Here is a 21,626-nt window from a genome sequence, read left to right on the forward strand (position 1 = left end):
ACATGATGCATATGTGTTAGTTTTATATTTTTCTCCTTCGTATTATTATTATTATTATTAGTCAGTTTAGTAAATCATTAGTCAGGTACTTTCAGGTATTGATATACTGTACATAAAAAAGTACTTCCTAGCGTCGCTGTACACATAATATTAGTAATTTAATGAAAAATGGGTCTTTTGAGTTGCCTCTCTATACAAAGGTGTCTCAGTGATTACAATACACACAGAGGCGTTGTCCTAGTGTTGCTATACAAGTGTGTGTGTGTGTGTGTGTGTGTGTGTGTCAAAAGGAATGTTTACACACACACACACGAGATAGTCTTCAGGAGTGCTAAAATTAATGTGGTATCTCATGAACTCCGTGATAAATAACGTATAAGAGAAGCCCAAGTTGAACGTGTTGTCACCTAGTTGTTGTTCTTCTCTTTTATATTTCTTATTTTAATTATTCTCCTCTTCGCCACAGGTCTTGAGAATAGGGTGGGAAGGTGTTTTGATTATTTGTTTTGATTCATTGTTTGGTATTAGTTTTTTGGGTATGGAAGAACATTATTGTGAGATTAAAGAAAAATATAGACTTGAAGTATTGAAAAGATTACACCGTCGTATTTTTTTTTTTTTTGGTCATGTTCTTCACTAAGTTAATATTTTATTTTGATTTGGTGTTGTAGATTCTATACTTGTTTTTCTCTCTCTCTCTCTCTCTCTCTCTCTCTCTCTCTCTCTCTCTCTCTCTCTTACTCCTCTCACTCTGGTACGTTCTCTCTCTCTCTCTCTTCCCAGTGTCACGTGTCTTTCTGCCTCCTTCTCTCACTCTTACATCTTTTATCTCCCCTTTCCTTACCACTTGTACATCACACCTCTAGCCCCTACGTCTTTCTCCCTCTCACCTTTCATCCTCTTCGTCCTTCCTTCCCCACCTCTTTCTCCTCCCTTTCTGCCTCACCTTCTCATTCTCCTCTTTCTTCCTCCCTCCCTTCTTCGCACTGTCCCCATTCTTACTTACCATCTTTAATCCTTTCACCCTCCTTCCTCCCTTACTCTCTCTCTCTCTCTCTCTCTCTCTCTCTCTCTCTCTCTCTCTCCGTCTTCGCTCACCACACCATCGTTACCCCACTCCAACGCAAACCCCCTCTGTCTACCAACCAGCAAACTCCCCTCTGCCTCCTCCCCACCCGAACCCCTCTGCCTCCCAACCACCCAACTCCCCACCCACCTTCTACACCCCCAAAGTAGCAGCTGGGTCTGCAATCAGTGAGGGGCGCGTGTTTGTAGAGTGTGCCACCTTGAGTTATGTGTGGCCTGCCACTCCTTGGCACCCTACAAAAATTTTCCCCGTCTTGCGTGCGCGTTTCAGAATGTTTCCTCCTCACCAGACTGTCCCAGACCGATGAAGAGAACAGTATCAACCCTGGATAAAAATGTTAATTTCGGTATTTTATTTTGGGAGAAGTTTTGGGTAAGCTTGTCTTTAAGAGTTTATGTCTTTTGGGGGGATAATCTTTGTTTTGTTGTCGATGTTTGGTGGTAATTAACGCGAGCGATGGTTTGAGGTGAAAAGGCGTTTTGATGAGCGACAGGTTTGGCACCCACCGAGCCTCTGTCCTCAACATATCCAGACTAGCATACAGCATATACACCGTCAACTATACGAGTATATACAGTGATATACCACATACGTCGAGCGGCATCAGCGGCAGGAACATCATGGCAAGGTTACTGTGTATACGGTGTTGACGTTGCCATATATAGGATTGTTGCCACCCTGGGGTTTTTGATTGTTGCCAAACATGGTATTAATGATACCATGCGAGGGATTGTTGCCATGTTCTGTGTATACTGATTGTCTCACTCCCCCATTCATCTATTACTATCATCTAGTCACTGCCTCCCTCCGTCCCTCACAACCTCCCCCTCACAGCCTCCCCTCACAGCCCCTCACAGCTTCCTCACAGGCTTCCCCTCACAGCCTCACAACCTCCCCTTACAGCCCCCTCACAGCTTCCCCTCAGCTTCCCTCACAGCTTCCTCACAGCTTCCCTCACAGCTCCCCACACACTCCCCCACACACTTCCCCCACACACCTCCTCCCCACACACTTCCTCCCTCCCTCCATACTATGTGGTATACCTGACAGGCATGTGAGGAGGTCCGTGAAGCCGTATCAAATAGGTGAACCTTCAGGTGGTGCAAGTGTGCTGTAAAATACAAATAGAAAATATAAGTGTGTGTGTGTGTGTGTGTGTGTGTGTGTGTGTGTGTGTGGGACTTATAATACAGCGGTGGCTGGAGGATGAAGTAATCCTGTATATCTTGTGATGACACAGGTAGGGGAGGGGTGTAGGAGAGTGTGTTTCATGTGATATAGTGTTAATAAAACTGATATAGCTGGGTACTATACCGTGGTGTACTATAGTGTTATTTTATAGTAATATACGCCTGAGGGGATTGTACTGTATATTCTAACTTGGGAGGTTTTTACTAGCAGTTTTAGTTATTTTATATTTTTGTCAGTTATTTTTAATTTATTGATACAGTATTGTATTTTATCTACTGTCTTCATTTTATTTAACCAGATTATTGTGATATTTCCTTCATTCATTATCAACATTGTGTCGTGTTTATATCGTGTATTGTATTCTGTAAACTGCGCTTATTGTATTTATTAATTCAGCTTATTTTATGCGATATATACTGTATATTTTTTAATCATAATTGTATTTTATTTTATTACTGTATTTTGCATAATCAGCTTATTGTATTATTGTGTTTTGAATATTTTAGTTTTTTTCATATGTTTTTCCATTCTGTCGTGTAGTTCATGATAAGGTGTCAGAAGATTAATGAATGTTGGAGATAAGATGAGTAACCTTATATTTATAGGTGTTCGTCGTCACCTGTGTAACATTGGCGGTGTCTGTCTGATGTTGTGTTGATGATCTGCCTGACGTTTGCGGTGGAGGACGGGACGGGAGGGGTGGGGAGGGTTGGAGTGGGGGAGACAGGTGTGGTAACAAGTTTGCACCGACTGTGAGTCTGATACCGCGACCTTGTCCTCGGTCACGCCCATATCCCAACGCTCTCTCTCTTTCTGGCTTCTATTCATGCCCTATATTACGCCCACGCCGTCTCATCTATCTCCCTCACGCCCAGGCTTTTGTTGTCGTCCACGCCCAATCCCTCCCCCTCCCCACGCTCAGTCTTAAACCCATGTCTGCACCCATACTCGGTCTGCTACCTCGCCCCGCGCCCACTTCCTCGCCCCCCATGCCCACCCCCCTCTACCTATGTCCACCTCCTCACCCTACGCCCACCTTCTCACCCTACGCCCACCTCCTCACCCTACGCCCACCTCACCCTACGCCCACCTCCTCGCTCCTGTACCCACGCCAAAATTTTCTACTTTTCAATGATTTTTATTTTTTTTTATTTTGTCTCTGGTAAACTTTTTTTTTTTACGGGCTGAAGTACAACACTCGGCTCTCCTCCTTCTTTGACTTTTTCAACCTTATTTTTGGGGGAATATAATTAAAATATAAAGTCTTTTTTGTTGTTGTTTTTAAATATATATATATATATTTTTAAGAATTTACATAAACATTTACAATTTTCATTTGATATAATTTATTTAATCAGTATTTCACCATTTTGTTTATTTTTCGTTGTTTAGATTATTATAGCTGACTTGTGTATGTATTCATATTCCTAGCTTCATTCTTTTTAGCTTTTATACACAGCTAAAGAAGAGACTATTTTGTACTATGTAAATCGCAATCGATAAATGTAGTTTTGTTGGGTTATAGAGAGAAATTAATGGGTGAATGGACTGATTCTAAAGTTTCGTGAGCCACTTCCACCCACTCACGTCCTCTCACCCCCTACTCACGTCCTCTCACCCCCTACTCACGTCCTCTCACCCCCCATCACGTCCTCCTCACCCCCACTCACGTCCTCTCACCCCCACTCACGTCCTCCCCCACCCCTACTCACGTCCTCTCACCCCCACTCACGTCCTCTCACCCCCTACCACGTCCCTTCCTCACCCCCTACTCACGTCCTCTCACCCCCTACTCACGTCCTCTCACCCCCCTACTCACGTCCTCTCACCCCCACTCACGTCCTTCACCCCTACTCACGTCCTCCACCCCCACTCACGTCCTCACCCCCCCTACCACGTCCCCACCCTCCCTACTCACGTCCTCACCCCCCTACTCCACGTCCCTCCACCCCCACTACTGTCCCTTCACCCCCTACTCACGTCCTCCACCCCCTACTCCACGTCCTTCACCCCTACTCACGTCCTCTCACCCCCTACTCACGTCCTTCACCCCTACTCACGTCCTCTCACCCCCACTCACGTCCTTCACCCCCTACTCACGTCCTCTCACCCCCCTACCACGTCCTTCTCACCCCCCACTCACGTCCTTCCCACCCCCTACTCACGTCCCTCACCCCCACTCACGTCCTTCACCCCCCACTCACGTCCTCTCACCCCTACTCACGTCCTTCCCCACCCCCTACTCACGTCCTCTCACCCCCTACTCACGTCCTTCACCCCCTACTCACGTCCTTCCACCCCTACTCCACGTCCCCACCCCTACTCACGTCCCTCACCCCCACCTTCACGTCCTCTCACCCCCCACTCACGTCCTCACCCCCTACTCCACGTCCTCTCACCCCTACTCACGTCCTCTCACCCCCCTACTCACGTCCTCTCACCCCCCACTCACGTCCTCACCCCTACTCACGTCCTCCCACCCCCTACTCACGTCCCCTCACCCCTACTCACGTCCTCACCCCTACTCACGTCCCTTCACCCCTACTCACGTCCTCTCACCCCCTACTCACGTCCTCTCCCCACCCCTACCACGTCCTTCCTCACCCCCTACTCACGTCCTCTCACCCCCTACTCCACGTCCTCTCACCCCCTACTCACGTCCTCTCACCCCCTACTCACGTCCTTCACCCCCTACCACGTCCTCTCACCCCCTACCACGTCCTCCCACCCCCCTACTCACCGTCCTTCTCACCCCACTCACGTCCTCCCACCCCCCACTCACGTCCTCCCCACCCCCTACTCACGTCCTCTCACCCCCTACTCACGTCCTCTCACCCCTACTCACGTCCTCACCCCTACTCACGTCCTTCCACCCCCTCACTCACGTCCTCTCACCCCCCTACTCACGTCCTCTCACCCCCTACCTCCACGCCTTCCTCACCCCCCACTCACGTCCCTTCCCTCACCCCTACTCACGTCCTCTCACCCCCCTACTCACGTCCTCTCACCCCCCTACTCACGTCCTTCCTCATCACCCCTACTCACGTCCTTCACCCCTACTCGTCCCCACCCCCACTCACGTCCTTCCCCACCCCCTACTCACGTCCCCACCCCTACTCACGTCCTCTCCCCACCCCTACTCCCGTCCTTCCCACCCCTACTCACCGTCCTTCACCTCCCTACTACGTCCTTCACCCCCTACTACGTCCTTCACCCCCCATTCCACGTCCTCTCACCCCTTCCACGTCCTCTACTCCCCTACTCACGTCCTCTCACCCCCTACTCCCGTCCTCTCACCACCCCCCACGTCCTCCCCACCCCCTACTCACGTCCTCCTCACCACCCCACTCCACGTGTCCTCACCCCCTACTCACGTCCTCTCACCCCCTACTCACGTCCCCACCTCTACTCACGTCCTTCACCCCCTACTCACGTCCTCACCCCCTACTCACGTCCTCACCCCTACTCACGTCCTTCACCACCCTATCCACGTCCTCTCACCCCCACTCACGTCCTCACCACCCTACTCATGTCCTTCACCCCTACTCACGTCCTTCTCACCCCCTACTCACGTCCTCTCACACCCCTACTACGTCCTTCAACCCCCACCCACGTCCCCACCCCCACTCCACGTCCTCACCCCCACTCACGTCCTCCTCACCACCCTACTCACGTCCTCTCACCCCCCACTCCACGTCCCCACCCCCACTCACGTCCCTTCACCCCCACTCACGTCCCCACCCCCACTCACGTCCTCACCCCCCACTCCACGTCCTTCTCACCCCCTACTCACGTCCTCCCCCCTACTCACGTCCTCTCACCCCCTACTCCACGTCCTCTCACCCCTACTCACGTCCTTCACCACCCTACTCACGTCCTTCTCACCCCTACTCACCGTCCTCTCACCCCCTACTCCACGTCCTCTCACCCCCCACTCACGTCCTCCCACCCCTACTCACGTCCTTCACCCCCTACTCACGTCCTTTCCTCACCCCCACTCCACGTCCTCACCCCCTACTCACGTCCTCTCTCACCCCTACTCACGTCCTCTCACCCCCTTACTCACGTCCTTCACCCCCTACTCTACGTCCTTCACCCCCTACTCACGTCCTTCACCCCCTACTCACGTCCTTCACCCCCCTACTCGTCCTTCACCCCTACTCACGTCCTCTCACCCCCTACTACGTCTCTCACCCCTACTCACGTCCCCTCACCCCCTACTCACGTCCTCTCACCCCCTACTACTCGTCCCCTCACCCCCTACTCACGTCCTTCACCCCCTACTCACGTCCTCTCACCCCCTACTCACGTCCCTTCCTCACCCCCCCTACTCCACGTCCTCTCCACCCCCTACTCACGTCCTCTCACCCCCTACTCACGTCCTCCTCACCCCCTACTCGTCCTCTCACCCCACTACTACGTCCTCTCACCCCCTACTCCCCGTCCTCTCACCCCCCTACTCACGTCCTCTCACCCCCTACTCACGTCCTCTCACCCCCTACTACGTCCTCTCACCCCTACTCACGTCCTTCTCACCCCCTACTCACGTCCTCACCCCTACTCCGTCCCCACCCCCTACTCACGTCCTCACCCCCACTCATGTCCTTCACCCCTACTCACGTCCTCTCACCCCACTCACGTCCTCTCACCCCCTACTCACGTCCTTCCACCCCCCTACTACTGTCCTTCACTCACCAATCATTTTGTTTTGCACCTGTGTTGTCCCCAGGTACCTTCTCAGTTCAAGACGTTTGGGCTTAGATTATAGGTACTGGGTCGTGATCATATATAATTAGTGAGGAATGATCCGAACAATTATAGTGGTGAGGTCAAATTCTTGATGTGGGTGGAGTGTGGTGAAAGTTGAATGTTGCCCTCTCTCTCTCTCTCTCTCTCTCTCTCTCTCTCTCTCTCTCTCTCCCCCCCTCTCTCTCTCTCTAAGGGAGTGAATAAAGAAAACGTCACATTCTTAGGGTGATGGAGTACGTAGACGTCAGAGCTTCGAGAAAGGGATAAGAAGGAAGGAAGGAAGGAAGGAAGGAAGGAAGGAAGGAAGGAAGGATAGCGTAGGAAGGAGTCAGTTTATAGGGATGATTGGAGGAGTAAATGAATGATTCGTGAAGAATCGGTGAATGAAAGGTGATGAAATGACCAACTAATTTCTGACTGACCGATTTTTTTTAAATTGCCTCCCCTCACCCCCTCTCCCTTCCCCTTAATCTCCTCCTCTCCTCCCTCTCCCTTCCCCTTAATCCCCACCCTCTCCCTTCCCCTTAATCTCCTCTCCTCCCTCCCTTCCCCTTAATCTCCTCCTCTCCTCCCTCTCCCTTCCCTTAATCTCCTCTCCCTCCCTCTCTCCTTCCTTCCCTTAATCTCCTCCTCTCCTCCCTCTCCCTTCCTCTTAATCTCCTCTCCCCGCCTTCCCTTCCCTGTCTTCCCTTCCCATCCTCCTTCTTCCCATCCTCCTCTCTCCCCTTTCTCCCTTTCCTCTCTCTTCCTTCTTCCCCGCCCACCTTCCTCCCTTCCCCAACTCTCCCACTTCCCCTCTCCCTCCTTTCACCTTTCTCCCTCTTCCCTTCCTCCGTCTTCCCTTCCTCCGTCTTCTCCCTTTCCCTCTCCCCCAACTCTACCACTTCCCCTTCCCCTCCTCTTTCTCCCTTCCCATCCTCCATTCCCATCCTTCCAACTCTCTGCTTCCCTCCCTCTCTCCTTCCCTCCCTCTCCTTCCCTCCCTCTCCTCTCCCTCCCTCCCCCTTCTTCACCCCACCCGTGCTAACTACCACAGCCTAAGGATTTCATTAACTCTACCCGTCGCACCTTTACTGTTGTTGTGGGATAGGCTCGTTGACTCCTCCCGTTAACCTTTCCCGTTTGCCCCTTCCGTTTAGCTTTCTAATTTTTTGTGTTCCTTCAGCTCCCTCTCCCGTTTGGCGCTCCCGTTCATCTCTCCCATACGGCTCGGCACTTCCATCGGCATATGCCTTTTCCAAACTGCTCTTCCGATTCTCAACTTACTCAGAATTGTTAAATATGTATGTGATTACCTGCGTCGAGGCGGTTGTTGACATTTTGGCAACCTTTGAGACCACCATTAAATAATTGTATCAAGATTTATTATATCCTAACCTAACCTAAACAAAACATCTTCGGTTATAAGTTAGATTAATTAGTATCAGTTAGATTAGTTGAGTTAAGTTAGTTTGATTCATATAATTCATCATAAAGGCTTTCAGTAACTTAGTGTAAGTCGCCATTTGTAAACACACTCGCCGCATGTAAACTTAATACACATTTACATTTTTTCCCATAATACCTGCAGCCATTATTTTTATTGAGGAGATTGTCTGTATTCTAAGCCTTTGGTACATAAGGAGTCATTAAAGGTCAACACTGTACTCGACCTCCTTTACAGTTAGGTGAATGGAGGGGTCATGCCTTGGGTGCGGACTAGCCAGCCTTAGGACAAGGATGGAGCGTTGTACCCCGGCAGCCGCACCCTGCAGTATAAATTATTGTTTAGTAAATAATCTTATGAGAAATAGGATTCGGTAACTTCTCTCTCTCTCTCCTCTCCAGTTAATTGTTTGATACCTACAAGGTCTCTCTCTTTATTCTCTCACTTATTACTCTTTTATCAATCATTATCCTCCCTGTCTTCCATCTTTCTCCCAATCACTCATTTTCCATTCTCTTTCCTCTTCCTCCTTCCCCTTATCTTCCATGTCTTTGTTACTCTTCGTCGTCGTCTTCTCCTTCCTACTTCCCAGTATCTGTTTATCTCTGTTATTTGCCTCCGTCTCCTCCTCTCTGTTTCTCTCCTGGCACCGAGAGCTAGTGGCCAAGAAGATTACGTTCTCTATTATTCACTGTTGTTGTAGGGCAGGAGGAACAGTTTCTTCATCTACATCTTGAGGCAAATGTCACCCAGCTTAGTGGACGTGTTGCTATTGCTAGTGATATGTGGCTGAACGTCATTTAGGTAGGTATTGTGAGGTGGGGATGTGATGTATACGTCTCATCAGGATAGGTGTGATGTAGTAGTGATGTGACCAGGTGTGGTGATATAGTGGCTGAAGTGTTCTGTGTCCATGTGTGGTATGGGGGGCGATGGTAGTGGTGTAATATGGTGTGGCATGTAAAGTATGGTGTGGGTTAAGTATCAACTGGTGTGTCAGTAAGGGTTTGGCCAGATGGTGAATGTTAATATGATGGTAATGGTATTATTATGTTAATATTAACTTAGTTGAGTTATTGTACCGATGATAACGATCTTGTTCGTGATGCAATACTGCTGAAAACAATGACAAAGTTAACATATTATTATCATTCTTTATATATATATATATTATTATTATTATTATTATTATTATTCCTAAGATAGACTTTGACCATAAACGTGTACGTACAGCCATCACAGAGTTAATGGCTGGATAAAGGCCAGCTACGTGAACTTAGTTTGTGGGAAATTGGCTGACCCTCCGTGTGTAATTCTCTAACTTAGAATTATATGGAGAGAAGTGGCGGACCCTCCCAGCCAGGTTCACGGTCTGTTTGGGAATTGTTGCAGCGTTTATACTCGTGGTGGACCAGCCATCTTACTTTGGGTACTTGAAGACTAAATTATACCGTCAGAGAGTATTCGACTGTTTGGTGTTACTTTGTTTAGAAGGTATTATACTTTGTCATCTTTTTATGTCAAAACTTCAATGGCTTAGAAAGTAATATATTTGGCGTTTGTTTTATGTATGATTGGACAATATTAGCAAATGTTGACGTCAGAACTTCAACTGTTTAGAAAGTCTTGAATCGTGTTTACGTTGAAAGTATAGGACGGTAATAAGTCTGATACAAATTTAGTCGAATGTGTAAGTTCTCCAAAGAGGATACTTACGTGAGAACTGTATATTTTTTTTTTTTTTAGATTACATTAGTGGTGACCCTAAAGTTCCTTATTTGGGAATCATACGCGTTATTTTTGTATTTATTTATTTATTTATTTTTGTGGGGCTGGATGTTATTACCTTTATATTTAATTTAATTTGTCAATACCTTGATCTTTTTTATATATAGTCTTGTGACGTAGGTGGATAGCCGACATACCAGGCGTGGATTTTTGTGGATAAGCTACAGTTTAATGGTAGATATAACGTGAAACATGGATGCTTGGATAGTGACTCATGAATAAACGATTTTTATGGATAAAATAATTTCTGGAGTGTTAATTTTTTGTCCTCGTAAGGATATTATTGTTAATGTTATCTATTTTTTTTTCAGTTACGGTATAATTTGTTCTACACGTTACACAAACCTATCCAGCTTGACGGTGGATAACACGTATAGAAGACACGAGACCCAATAAGGACACTAGGATTAACGCTTGGGATTAACCTGATGGAAAATACATTGAAATATTTATCAAGTGCTTCGATTTTTTTTTTCAGGGATTAATTATGTACCAGGGATTACGTGGGCTGATTATCTGGGACGAAAATTACACTAGAATGTTTAATTTGTGATCTCTGAGTACTCGTCGGTAATTATGTATTTAGATTAACTTGGTTGATTAGGTGCGTTACACCTTAAATCAATCTAGCTAAGTGCAGGGGTGGGAGGGAGGGAGGGAAGGGTTTGTGATTATTTCAACCTTAATTGTCTATTGCTCATAAGGTGATTTCTTCCTCCCACCCTCCTCCCTCCTCCTCCCTCCCTTCTCTCCCTCCTCCCTCCCTTCTCTCCCCCCTTCCTCCCCTGCCTCCTCCTCCTCCCTCCTCTCCCCTTCCTCCCCTGCCTCCTCCCTCCTCCCTCCTCCCTCCCTCCCTCCCCTCCCCTGCCTCCCTCCCTCCCTCCCTCCTTTCTCTCCCTCTCCCTCCCTCCTCCCCTCCCTCCACTTCCTCGCTTGACCCCAGTAGTAATTATCAGGATGATTATTTTTTTTTTTTTAATCTTTATTGAAATGTGAGTTAATGTTAAAATTAATTGATGTTTTGATCGTAATGACACAAATGGATGTCATCACTCTTGGTTTTTGTTGGAGGGATTTTTCCATTTTTATTGTTATTTTTTAAGTTTTTTTTTTCCTTGATCTCGTGAGAATTTTTACCCTCGTTTGTGGCGGTCTGCCTGTGGGTGTCCGTGTTGCTGTTAATGGAGTCGGCAAACGTTACGCCTCCATTATCCGCACCATCTCCAATACCCGTTAAGTAAGGTTTTAGTTACCTGCTACTGTTGCTATAAGAGTTTGGCTATCTTGTGTCCGATATCTCTCTCTCTCTCTCTCTCTCTCTCTCTCTCTCTCTCTCTCTCTCTCTCTCGTGTGTCAAAAGAGCCGTGGTGGTCCGCACTGTTCTCTTCTCCGTCTCGGCACATCGACTAACCTCTGTTACCCTCAAGCAGCCTAGAGTAACAGAAGCCATCGAGTGTGGATTATTCTTGTGTGTATCGTGAAGCATCTGAGTTTAATATTTGTGTGGGTAATATGCCTGGGGGAAGGGTTATGAAGTTAATGGCCCACCGAAAGAGCTTGGTAATGGTGCTGGTATTGGCGCTCGTAATGCCATTTTACAAATTGTTATGACTGTATATAAATTATTAGGTAGTGGGTGGGTGTTAGGTGGAGGGACTGGGGTGTTGGGTGGAGGCAGGAGGGGGGATGGAGGGAAGGGAGGGTTGAGGTTTGGTATTTGTTAGTTGGAGGGAGGGAGGGAGGGATGGGTAGGTGGGTGTTAGGTGGAGGAGGGAGGGGCTGGGCAGGTGGGTGTTAGGTGGAGGGAGGGAGGAGGGGGCTGGGCAGGTGGGTGTTAGGTGGAGGGAGGGAGGGATGGGTAGGGGTGTTAGGTGGAAGGAGGGAGGGGAGGGGTGGGTGGGGAGTAAATTGCTTTTGTATTAAAACCAGGAATTCTGTTGTTTTGTTTAGTTTTTCTTCAATTTCTTCTTTTTATAAGATTTTGGGTATTTTGTCAGTATTGGTCTGTTGTGTTGAGCTGGTGTGATATACTCACTCGGGGGGGCAGAGGAGGGAAGGAGGGAGGCAGAGGAGGTGAAGGGGGAGGCAGAGGAGGTGAAGGAGGGAGACAGAGGAGGCGAAGGAGGGAGGTGAAGGAGGGAGGCGAAGGAGGGAGGCAGAGGAGGTGAAGGAGGGGAGGTGAAGGAGGGAGGCAAGGAGGGGAGACAGAGGAGGTAAATGAGGGGGAGGTTGAAGGATAGAGGAAGGGGGTACTGGGGGTAGTGGAGGGGGAGGTGAAGGTGAGGGGGAGGGAGGTGTTCTATTCCACACGCTTGAGAACTCTCTCCTTCAGGACACGCGAGGTGATAATTCCACATTTGGGAATAACACGGAACTTTTACGTATCTGAATGTATCATATTTTATGCATCGTGGAAAAGAAAAGTTTACTTGTTCCGTCTATATTATTATTTTTTCTATTTTTTATTAAATTTATCGTTCTGGTCAAGGCGTTTTGCCAAGTGTTGTATTTTGGTTATTAAGACGAATCATGCGAGGGGTGTCTTCTGTATTATTCAGTAGCAGACCACCTCGGTATGTGACCAGTTTCTGCCCTCCTGAACTAGGAACCAAGATAATGGAAGTGTTTTTTATTCCTTTGTAATATATATATATATATATATATATATATATATATATATATATATATATATATATATATATATATATATATATATATATATATATATATATGTTATGATGATAATAATAACAGCATCTTGGGTCGTACTGAACGGGACACTTCAAATCAACTTTTTTCACCAGATAGTGGAGCTGTTCAGGTGTGAGGAAAGTCCACACCTGTCTAAAAACTGAGATTATTATTATTATTATTATTATTATTATTATTATTATTATTATTATTATTATAGCCTAAGTACGTGTTTATTGTGAATGTAGTATATTAAATATACACATTTACTTGTATACAAAAGGGTCAAAATTCAGCATTAGACTCATTATAATAGTTATTCTTAATTATATATGTTAATTAAGTCTCTCTTTCTCTTTACAGGTAAGACGCTTGATGTTCAGCTCCTGGTGGGGTATCTCAACAGGTAACACGTAGACCAATATCATGAAGAACAGGTAACATTTAGACCAGGTAACATTTAGACCAGGCAACATTTAGACCAGGTAACATTTAGACCAAGTAACATTTAGACCAGGTAACATTTAGACCAGGTAACATTTAGACCAGGTAACATTTAGACCAGGTAACATTTAGACCAGGTAACACGTAGACCAAGTAACACACAGACTAAGTAACCTGTAGATCAGGTAACACGTAGACCAAGTAACACGTAAACCAGGTAACATGTAGATTGTAGAGGTAGCGTTAACATTACTATCAGTTTATTGTATATCAACCCTATCAACCTCTACCATCCACATTTTTTCACCCACCACCAGCCACACAGCCTTTAGCCGTCCTTACTATCCACACCATCATCCGTATCGCCCTATCCGCGCTATCCACTATCCGCTCCACCCCAGCACGCTTCACAAACCACAGTCCAGCCACACTAATAGACAATTCCAGTCTGCCTAAGGACCGTCTGTACTCTCTCTCTCTCTCTCTCTCTCTCATATATACCCTTCAGTTACACTACAAATATCATACCTTTATAGAGGGTGTCATACCAACCCCATTCTTACCACTCCTTTATACACAACCTCCCTTAACCCCCTCCATCCTACACCTAAAATACACGCCACACCTCCACCATACACACCCCCATGCCGTTCTTATCTTATCCCATGTCACCCAGTCATACACTCGTTCATACACCTCCCACAGAACTTGATGCAACACCCCTACATCATACACCCCACATACACCATGATACACACCCTGTTCTTATCATCCCGTCACCTCACGCCCTTTCATCGCTTCTCTGTTTCTGACAACTGGCGCGTTTCCACGGATATGTCGGCGGCGGACATCACCCCACGGTTATACCAGGCGTTATACTCCGTCGGCGCCTTTTGTTGCCTTGTGTACCCGCTCTGTATGATATGATGGTAACGCAGCAGCAGATAATGTGTGATATAGCGGTAACCTCTTGCGTCGGTCTGTACGGACACGTTTTATATGCTAATCAGCTCTCATGAAGAGAATTTATATGCAAAGTAATGTTGTATACAAAATTTTCGATTTTATATATAAGTCTGGTGGTTGTTCGTTCCCTTTGGCTACCACAAGGAGTTTCTTTGTTGGGTAGTCGTGTGTGTGTGGTGGTAATGGTGTGTGGTGGTGTGGTGTATGTGGTGGTTTTGTGTGGTGGTGTGTGTAGTGGTGGTAGTAGTGGTGTGTGTGTGTGTGTGTGTGTGTGTGTGTGTGTGTGTGTGTGTGTGTGTGTGTGTGTGTGTGTGTGTGGTGGTGTGTGTCTATGTAGTGTGTGTGTGTGTGTGTGTGTGTGTGGTGGTAGTGTGTCTTGGTAGTGGTGTGTGGTGAAGGTGGTTGCTAGAGACAGGTGGTGGCTGGGTGGCGTGGTTAGCAGAGGTGGTGAGTGGTTCAGGAAGGTGGTAGGTTGATGGTGGGGAGGTGGTTAGGTTAGGTTGGGGGTTATAAGGAAGGGTAATAGATGAAGGTCGGATAGGAGAGGAGTGGGTGTGGTGAAGTGGGGGAAGTGTGTATGTATTTGTTAATGAGGAGCTGTTAGAAGTGTAAAAGAGAGCAGTATCATTCATTATACCCTCTTACCCTTCTCCAACCCTCCTCGCCCTTCCAACTCCTCCTCGCCCCTTCCAACCCCCCTCCTCGCCCCTTCCAACCCCCTCCTCGCCCTTCGAACACCCTCCTCGCCCCTTCCAACTCCCTCCGCCCTTCCAACCCCCTCGCCCCTTCCAAACCCCTCCTCGCCCCTTCCAACCCCTCCTCCTGCCCCCTTCCAACCCTCCTGCCCTTCCAACTCCTCCGCCCCTTCCAACCCCCTCCTCCCTTTCAACCCCCTCCTCGCCCTTCCAACCCCCTTCCAACCCTCCTGCCCCTTCCAACCCTCCTCGCCCCTTCCAACCTCTCTCCTCACCTTCCAACCCTCCTCCTCCCACGTCTGGTTGTACCGTGTGTCGTGACCAAGGTAATTGTTAGCCTCTATCAATTAACAAGTAGATACCAAATAATTCACAACCAAAACACGAAAAGAAAATGAAAAAACAGTTCGTCTCAGGAATGACCACAACCAGACACGACCGACCCACCAGTCAACCAAATAATCAGCTCCCCCATTAGCCAACCAATCAACCAGTTACTCTATCAACCAAACAAGCAACCAACCAGTTACCCCTATCAATCAACCTCCACCCAACCAACCCCCTCCAAAACCATAGTAGCCAGCCTGTCAACAAACGATCCTATAACACCCCTTCAACCGAACACCCAGCCCACCAACACCACCCCCCCCCTTCCCTCAACCAAACAACCAACCCACCCACTAACATCCATCTTATTCGTACATATTCCATAAATCATTAAAATTATAATCATCGCCCGGTAGAGGGAAGGAAAAAAAATAAATAAAAGAGAGAGAAAAAAAAAAACTCGGTGACATTTTTGCGGTGGCGTTCATTGGTGCCATTTTTCTTGTTCCTGGACCTCATTATCATTATTTTCCCTCTCTGCAGATACACACAGATGAATAAAAAATAAGGTTGATTTCTTTGTTTGCATCTCCTCGTCTCTCCTTAATTCTTATTCTCTACCTCAATTCTACCCTATTCATTCTCACTCCCCACCCCATCCGACTCTCAACCGGGGAAGAAAAAAACAATATTATAAGTTGGCCCAAGCTGGATTGTCGCGGGTCGGGTCGGGTCGGGTAGGGTCGGGTTATGGTTGTGGTCGGAAAGCAAGGAACATCTTGGGATTAGAGTCGATGGTGAGGGATGAGGGGATAGTTGGGAGTGTAGGGGAAGTGAGGTAATTAACGATTGGGTGATGTAATGGGGTATGACATAGATGATTAGACCCAGGTGCGATTAGTGACTGGATAGACAGACGATTGGACCTGGTTAATTGATGCTGGACAGTCTTTTGATCTTTAAATTGACTACTTAACGGGATGAAGTACAGGGGTAGAAGAGGTGGGTGACTGGACAGGTGATTGCATCATATTAACGACCCAACTACCCGTGTACAAGTAACCACGGGAATTATGAAGATGTAGATAAGTGATAAAAATAAAAAGACAATATATGAAGAGTCGGGAGCGAGGTTTAGTACATACACACGGACACGACAAGCTGGCGAGAGTTGTAAAATAAACATAAAACAAGAATTGCATTACATATAATAAAAGAGGAAGAACAGACGGTTGAGGGATAGAAGAAAATAAGGAGAATGAGAGAGAGAGAGAGAGGGAGAGAGAGAGAGAGAGAGAGAGACTGGTAAATATAGAGGATTGAAACCAAATGATAGGGAATTCAAGAGTTATTTGGAGTGTCGAGAATAAGATTAGGGATTAGGAGATGGCGAGGGTAGAGGAAGGTGGTGTGGAGGAGGATCATAGAGTGAGATGATGATGGAGCGTGGAGGCGGAGAGGGAGGAGGAGGAGTGTAGGAGGACAGGAGGAGGTGATGAGAAGACGTATGGAGTAGTAGCTGGGTGGACAAGACAGGGCAGGGGGAGGTGGCGGCGCAGGGAGGACCTACCACAATCACCACCACCTTCAACCACCGATGAAGGCTGGCCGTGTAGACCCCCTTCACCCCTCCCCCCTGCCTTATAATTCATGCATTTGATGAGGAAAAGACTGGAGAAAGCCGTGTTCGGAGTTTTTGATGCGACCCTTGCACTTGGCGGGGTCAGGGCGTAGGAATACCACGCAGCCCATTACAATATTTTTGTTCGAAGATCTCCATGAACGTCAGGCAGGGAATTAGAAAATATCATTTGTATTTCATTTGCATAAACATTCGCTTTGGATTGTCCATTTCTGTATATAAATTGGAATATTATGTTGTTTTTCTCCTGCTGGAAGTTGGCGTGAATTGGATGAGAATCGTTGCATTTGAATGTACCGCCCGCGTGATCCCTCTGTTCCCCAGTTTTTCTTGGACTGTGTTTTGCTTCCCAGAAAACATCGGCTAAGATACTCGCGAATGACTGGTACTCACGGTTTGTTTTACGTCGGTTAGTGTAACGTTTTATGGGTGTTATTATTTTACGGTCAGTCTCTTTGATGTTAGTAGGATAAGGTATGTGATGTAGTGCGTGTTGCACGTTTAATAGACTGGGTTTGTCCCTCTCTCTCGGACCCCGCGCGGACACCTACGCGAAACAGGGTGAAAGAACGAAATAAAACAGGCTGGATCTGGAAACAAGAGTTTGGAAGTGTTAAGAGCGAAAAAATTTGCTCCGTGGCATCTTCCAAGACGGAGCATTGAAGCCACTTTGTGACTATTATCTTCCTAACACGTGCAGTGCGGCCCGTTGAACAGGGATTCCCGCCACCCCTTCACAGGTCTCGGAGGGCTTTTTTACCTTGAGCCTCCCTCTTCCTCCTCCCTCCTCCTCCCAATACTTCCTCCCTCCTCCTCCCTCTACCTTCTCCCTCCACCTCCTCCCTCTGCCTCCACCTCCTCCCTCTACCTCCATCTCCTCCCCCACCTCCACCTCCTCCCCACCTCCACCTCCTCCCCACCTCCCTCCTCTACCTCCCACTTCTTCCCTCCCTCTACCTCCCCCCACCTCCTCCTCCCTCTACCTCTCTCTCACCTCTTCCTCCCCTCTACTTCCCTCTACCTCCCTCCCTCCTCCCTTCTACCTCCTCCCTCCTCCCTTTACCTCCCCTCCCTTTCCCCACTCTCCTCCCTCCTCCCTTTCACCTCCTCCCTCCTCCCCCTCACCTCCTCCTCCCCTCAATCTCTCCCTCCCCTCTACCTCCTCCTCCCCCTGCCTCCTCCTCATTCTCTACCTCCTCCTCCCACCTCCTCCTCCCTCATCCCCCTCCCTCCCCACTTGCTCCTCCTCCCTTTACCACCACCTCCTCCCTTTACCACCACCTCCTCCCTTTACCATCACCTCCTCCCTTTACCACCACCTCCCTTTACCACGTCCTCCTCTTTTACCACGTCCTCCTCCCTTTACCCACCACCTTCTCCCTTTACCACCACCTCCTCCCTATAACTCTTCCTATTCCCTCCATCTCCATCTCCTCCTCCTCCTCCTCCTCCTCTTTGACTTACCAAAAAGGTGGAGGGGAAGGGAGGGAGGAGGAGGAGGAGGACCTGAATGCCTGGGGATGGCTCGGCGTGATTCAGTCCCCAATTGTGTCGGGGTGGAGTCGCTTTTGTGCGGCGCGGAAAAATTTACGTGTGTTTGTTTTTGGGCGTTTTGAACATCTTGTGGTGGCGGCGAGGGAGGGAGGGAGGGAGAGGTAGGTTGCTGTGCTCACTTGCTGTTACTCCCCTCCGCCCCGCTTGTCGTATTGGTTGGTGTTCTGTTACTTTATCTTTTGCTGTTGTCAAGGTGTGTTGTCAAGGTGTGTTGTTAGGTTGTGTTGATGTTGTTGCTGCTCTAGTACTGTCTTCACTGATTGATTCCCTCCGCTTCCTACTGTTGCCGCTTCTGTTGGTCCCCTGGAGGTTGTTGCCACTATACTGCTGCTGTCAATGTTGTTTTGAAATGGTTGCCGCTGTTATGGTTGTTGTTGACGCTGTATTTAGAGTTTCTGTTTTATGTAATGTTTATAGATTCTGCATGTTACTCCTGTTGTCTCTGTTTATTGACACTCCTGTTGCTCCTACTGTTGCGCATCGCTGTATACTGTTTTTTTTGTTGGTGTTCGTGTGGCTGTTGATGTCGTTTTTATCTTGTTCCTAATGTCTTCACTGCCTCTGTTGCCTTTGCTACTGTTATTGCTGTCGCTCTTGTCGCCGTTTCTCTCTCCTGCGCTGTTGGTACTGTTGTCAGTCACTGTTGATGTCATACTCAAAACGCCGGGTGTCACTCCCGTTAATAGTGCCAGCTGTTACCGTTTTACGCTGTTTGTACGATGGCTGTGTTAAGTTATAGAACATCGTATATTATATCCGGTCTACACTTAATAATCGATGCGTTAACGTAGGGCTTAGTGAGGTGTGTGTCTACCGAGAATAATATACAACAAGCGGTGAGGCATTTTAGTGGGATTATACCTGAATAGTTAATGAAATTTCCCGAGTTAGTTATCTTAGCAAGGTGAATTATCTCTGGGCTGTATGTAATGTGATCAGTAAGTAAGGTTAATGTTTAAATTCTGTAATTTTTTAAGGAATTTTTTTTTTAATTTGTGTATTTTTGGCGTATATGGCATGATAATATATTCCTGTGATTAATTACACGTTACTGAAAGCTTTCCCAGGCGGTTGGTTTTTTTTTTTTTTTTTACTTGATGATGGAGGTTGACTTTGGCGGGAGATGTATCTGCCGCGAAATAGCCCAGGTTGGCGGGGTTGGCTGGCGGGTTGTATGGCTGGCTGGAAGAGCAGACCAGTGACGCATATCGGGCTGGGATCATCAAACTTCCAGCAACTATCGTTTAAATAATGGCACAAGTTTGTTCATATTTCATGTGGATGGCTTATAGAATGAAATTATCATCAACTTTGGACATTTTGCCTGTGCTTGTAGGGGGGAACCCATCTTCTATACAGCATTTGGGTTAGTCGACGCCACCCGCCCGGCTATGGCAGGCCTTGTTTTTGGCGAAGTATTTTTTTTTTTACTTTGTGTTTGGTTTTATGGTGATGTGTCTAGATAAGGCTTGGGGAAAAATGTCGGCAGCGAGGGTAAAAATTCTTAAATCCTAAACCCTGGAATCGAAGTCTTTGAGGTGAAGAGAGCGAGCAAGAGCGGGCGGGCGGACTAGAGCGAGCGAGGGAACAGGGCAGAGAGAACGAGAGAGTATATATATTATTTGTGTAGGTGTCTTGCGGGTTTTGAGAAATGTAGGCTCTGTTAATCTTTCAAACTGTCACGTGCAGATGTTTGGCGATGTCTTTAGCCGTAACAGTTCCCACTCGTTTACAAGTTGCAGAACGGACGTGAGGCCTTTGTTTATTACCGATGATGATGTGTGGGGGCGCTGCTTTTTTTAACTCCGTGAGGATGATATTGTCAGGTCGCGTTGTTTAAATATTGAGTTCCAAGTAGCGGAGAAAGATGAATTGTACGACCCTTGTTAATTCATCATTTATAAAGGGGAAGGGTGAAGGGGGGAGGGGAGGGATGGGGACTCCTGCATGTATCATTATATTGCAACTTTGCACATTGCTGTTCCCACCGGGTCGCGCGGCTCTTGGGAGGGATAAATTATAGCCCGACTCTACCTCCAAACTACCAGGGAGGGAGGGAAAGGGGTGGTTGGGATGGTGAGGTAGTGAGGGAGGGGAAATGGTGGTTAGGAGGGAAGGGAGGTCATTGGGAGAGGGAGAGGATGGTTAGGAGGGAATTAGAGTCAGGGAGGACGCCGAGAAGGCAGGAGGAGGAGGAGGAGGAGGAGGAGGGAGGTGGTGAGTGGGAATGAGGGGATCATAAGAAAGGGGGAGTGGGAGGAAGGAAGGGTTATGAGCGGGAGTGAGAGGGGACGAGGAAGGAAAGAGGGAGGGAGTATGAGGGCAGGGAGAAAGAAGGTAAGAGGGAAGGAACAGGAGAGGAGGGAAGGAAGGAAGGAGTGTGAGGAGGAAGGGGAGAGGGAGTGTGAGGAGGAAGGAAGGAATCGAGGAGGGGGGGGGAAGGTGTGACAGTAGTGTGTGTGTTGCCGCAGACTGCAGTTAGTTTAGTGTGTCACGCCTTTTGTTCACCATGAAAGGTAATTCAATCGACCATTTTCACACCTGTTGGGCCGAAGCTGCACCCTCGTGTGGGTGAGGAATACTTGTCCCCAGTTTTACCATTGACAATCGAGCCTTGTCGATGGCGGTACAAGCGTTTTGTTATATACATGACAAGGCCGTAAATATTACAAGGATGACATTGAGAGGCTTGCGATAAGGTTGTTGAATGGTCTCCCACCTTGGCTGTGTTGTTTATTTACATACATACATACTGAGTGTTGTGGCTGAGAGGCGGAGGAGCGCTGGTGGGATGCTACAGCCAGTTGGGTTTATTAAAGGCATTAATTGTATAAAACACACTCGGTGGTTTTAGCGGAAATTGTGTTCCGTTTGTGGGCGTGCGTGAGTTTGTGTGCACGACACTTTCTCCATCCATGTATAAACTTCTTGTTTTCCTGATTGCAAAACTTTTGTGTTGAATTTGAAAGAAAATTGTATATGTATATAACGTGGGTATATATATGTATGTATTGTTTATTACCTTAACAACTTCTCATGAACGTTCGTCTAAGCATTACTTAGTTG

Source organism: Homarus americanus, unplaced genomic scaffold (assembly GCF_018991925.1).
Source record: "Homarus americanus isolate GMGI-L3 unplaced genomic scaffold, GMGI_Hamer_2.0 scaffold29373, whole genome shotgun sequence".
Taxonomy (NCBI): domain Eukaryota; kingdom Metazoa; phylum Arthropoda; class Malacostraca; order Decapoda; family Nephropidae; genus Homarus; species Homarus americanus.